Below are 4,200 nucleotides of genomic sequence, written 5' to 3'. Positions count from 1 at the left end.
GGGACTTCTCTGGTGGTTGGGTTAAGCTGAAAGGGGTACAGTGCGCCTGCTTGATTAATCTACTCACTTTAACATGCATTACACATTTAGATGACTTGCAAGGTGCATTCCTATACATTTTTTGATTGATCCTTATTTTACTGATAAATCAACTGAGGTCTAGAAAGTACAATAACTTGCCAAAGATCACCTAGCTAATAAGCGGCAGCAGTTGGACTACAGCCCAAATCTTCTGACTCTGTTGTAAATGCTAATAAGGGGCCAGAGGGTAGCCCAGAAAAATGTAAAAAGAACAAAAGACTTGAGAAAAAGCAGAAATTTCAGTGGCTTGTCCTTCACAATGAGGCCCCTGAGAGGAATCAGGACCTGCTCATTATTTTCTGACTTTTCATACTGCTCGGGGATCATTAGCCTGGGTTTTCAGCCTGTCTTTTCAAAGTGCCAAGAAAAATGTGTAAAGTGATAAGTGGAGATTATAGAGAATGGCCAGAAGTCTGGTGGGATATTGCCGTTGTTGCTGGGGAGTAGAAGGAAGACACTCATTTGAGATGGCTTCGTGTGAATCTAGACTTATGATAACACATTTCCTTCACCCCAGTGGTTTTGACATAGAGAGTTGAGGTAGTTTTACTGCTTCAAAGATCTCATGAGCTAGAAGAAATTGTAATTTCCATTGGTTACTGAGATGAAATAGAGCATGGTTGAGATTTGTATCTGGATATTCCAGAATGATCTAAGAGATAATAATGACTTCCTCAAATTACTGAAGCAGGAGCTGAAATGGTTATGATATTTAATCCTCATAAAGATCCTGGGAGGTGTGTGTCATTAACCGCGTTTGGAAATGAGATTACTTAGGAAGTTTGAATAACTGGCCAAAGGCTTGTAATTGCAAAGCTGGAAATTGAACTAGGCTGTGTATGACTTCAAAGCCACTCTTTAACCAATAGGCTCATCTGTTTTTCATTGGAGGCAAAGTGATGAGAGGATGACCTGACTGTCTCCTCACTGTCTCTACCACTAGGACTCACTTCTTCATTGCTCTGAAAAGCCTCCTTCATCTCTCTCCGCCTTCAAGCCATCCTCTAAGGTCTGGTTCAATCCTAAGCTCCTCCTGGAAGCCTGGCATCCACATTGATCTCTTTCTTCTCTGAAGTCTTGTAGACACATGCAAAAATTGCTGGGACTGTACCTTTTGCTTTCTCATGTATTTGATGTATAACTAAATCAATTTGGTTTTTTTTTTTTATTTTTTATTTTTATTTATTTATTTAGAGACAGAGTTTCCCTCTTGTTGCCCAGGCTAGAGTGCTTTGGTGTGATCTTAGCTCACCACAAACTCCGCCTCCCGGGTTGAAGCAATTCTCCTGCCTCAGCCTCCTGAGTAGCTGGGATTACAGGCATGCGCCACCATGCCCGGCTAATTTTGTATTTTTAGTAGAGCCGGGGTTTCTCCATGTTGGTCAGGCTGGTCTCGAACTCCCAGCCTCAGGTGATCCACCCGCCTCGGCCTCCCAAAGTGCTGGGGTTACAAGCGTGAGCCACCGCGCCTGGCCTGGAATTTGGTTTTTAATACCGTTTCAAATAAATACGCATTAGGTGTTTCATGAAAACACACTTTGTTTTACACAAATAAGTCCACAAATCAGGACAAAATTGTCTTTATCAGATTTAGAATTGTAAATTAAATCAGATCGGAGCCTTCCTTCCTCACTTAGCCACTCCCCAAATTTTGGCCCAGGACCACAGAGGCAGGGAGGGAAGGAAGTGTCTCCTAACGCCATTCATGGCCAGGAAATAGGCTTGCTCCTTTCAGTTGACATTTCCATCTCTAATCCCCTCCAAGGTCTTTAATAAAACTCCAAAACGGGCCAGGCATGGTGACTCACATCTGTTATCCCAGCACTTTGGGAGATTGAGGTGGGCGGATCATGACATCAGGAGTTCGAGACCAGCATGGCCAACATGGAGAAACCCCGTCTCTACTAAAAATACAAAAAAAATTAGCCGGGTGCGGTGGAGGGCACTTGTAATCCCAGCAACTCAGGAGGCTGAGGCAGGAGAATCACTTGAACCCAGGAGGCGGAGGTTGCAGTGAGCCAAGATCGCATCACTGCACTCCAGCCTGGGAGACAGAGACTCCATCTCAAAAAAAAAAAAAAAAAGAAAAGAAAAAACTCCAAAAAGGCCATGTCTCTGCAGTGTGCCTCTCCATCGGCTGCTGACAGTTCATTTGTTAGGTAACTAATGAGACAGCAGCTAACTCAGTGCTGTGGCGGTGCTTCAGGAGTTCTTTGGGGCCAAGCAGAATGGAGTTTGCTTCCAGTCTTGGTTTTTACCAGCCAGATAGCTTTTAAAAAGGCCCTTAGCTTCTCTGAATCTGTGAAATGGAAGTACTGCATTCCTCGAAGGATCACAGCAAGGATCAGCAATAATGCTGGTGTGTGCAGTGGCAGGCTGTATATCAACTACATACACAAAAAGAGAAAGGTATTATAATTATTAGATGTGAAACCAATCAGAAGGAGGTGAACAACTAATTTTTTTTAACCCTAGGACCAATGCAGAAAACCCAGATTCCTATGGCCTGGCATAGGAAGCCTCCTCCTCCTCTTCTTCCTCTTTCTTTTTTGTTCCTCTTTCATCCTTTAATCTTATTCAAAACAAAACACTTGCCTGGGCACAGTGGTTCACGCCTGTAATCCCAGAACTTTGGGAGGCTGGGGCAGGCAGATCACTTGAAGTCAGGAGTTCAAGACCAGCCTGGCCAACATGGTGAAACCCCGTCTCTACTAAATATACAAAAATTAGCCGGGCGTGGTGGCAGGCATCTATAGTCCCAGCTACTCAGGAGGCTGAGGCAGGAGAATTGCTTGAACCCAGGAGATGGAGGTTACAGTGAGCTGAGATTGCACCACTGCACTCCAGCCTGGGCAGCAGAGCGAGACTCTGTCTCAAAAAAAAAAAAAAAAAAAAAAAATCATTGTAACTGTGATTACCTACTTTATGAAACAAATATGTAGCAGTGAGAAAGTTAGCACTGCTTTTTAGCCCCTAAAAGATTTCTGCTCACATCTGTGCATACTGAAAAAGAAGCAGTGTGGAGACAGCTTTCTCATGTTTAACCCAGAAATTACAGGCCGTGGGCCAGATCAAAGAGCTCAGGGCCACAGGAGGGTCTTATGTTAGTGTTTCCTCTTTGCCACGTGAGAAAAACCTAAGATATTACTGGAATATCTTACTACACTCTCAGAATGTCAAAGATGATCTCATTTCCCTCATGAAGAAACAGACACCAGACTGACAGAAGCAAACCCTGGTCTCCAGGCACTCAGATCTCTTTCTGCTACCTCCCAGCCATCAGTTTGAGGGCCTTACTGAGTAGCCCTTGTGCACTAACTGTGTGCTTTATGGGGTTGGAAGGCAGAAGAGGACCATATCCCAGCCCTGCAGGAGTACACAGAATGGAAGAGTAAGAGGTACTCACAGACTGTCATCAGGAAATGGCTCAAGACCCTTTACGATCCAGACTCAGTAGGGCAGCTCAGGCTGTGAATTCATTCCAGAGGACAGAAGTGTATTTGCTCTGTCTACTTTATTCCCTAGAATAGTCCAGCTAAGGCAGTATTCATAAATGTTAATACAATTAATGGACTCAGAGCCACAGTGGGTGGTGTTAAATCCCAGCTCACCCAAGGAAGAGCTGAGCAATCTTTGATAAATTACTTACCCTCTCTATGCTTCAGTTTTCCTATAGGTAAAGCATGGATAGTATTGTAAAAATGAAATGATATAATCCATGTAAAGTGCTTTAAAAAGGGCCAACATAGAGTGAGTACTCAATAGGCTTAGCCATAATCATTGTACTAACCAATCACATTAGAAAAAAAAATTTGATAAACATACACATATACATATTTGATATGTCATAAAATAATATTTGAGGAAAAAATGAATGAATTTGAGTCAGAGAAGGAAGGGATTCTTGCAGGCTGAAATTCTCAGGGTAGGTTTTTTAGAAGAGGCCAGATCTGAGCCTGGTATTTAAGGAGATGTAGGATTTAAGCAGGATGAAAGAAGAAGAGAAGAAAAAATGTTCTACTTTCAGAAGGTCTTTTACACATAGACTCATGTTGAAAGATGTTTATTAAAGTGTTATTTTATTAGCAAAATATTAAAAACTGCCTAAATAGCCACTGA

This window comes from Pongo abelii, chromosome 2 (genome assembly GCF_028885655.2).
Source record: "Pongo abelii isolate AG06213 chromosome 2, NHGRI_mPonAbe1-v2.0_pri, whole genome shotgun sequence".
Taxonomy (NCBI): Eukaryota; Metazoa; Chordata; class Mammalia; order Primates; family Hominidae; genus Pongo; species Pongo abelii.
Note: the sequence above shows the minus strand (reverse complement) of the source record.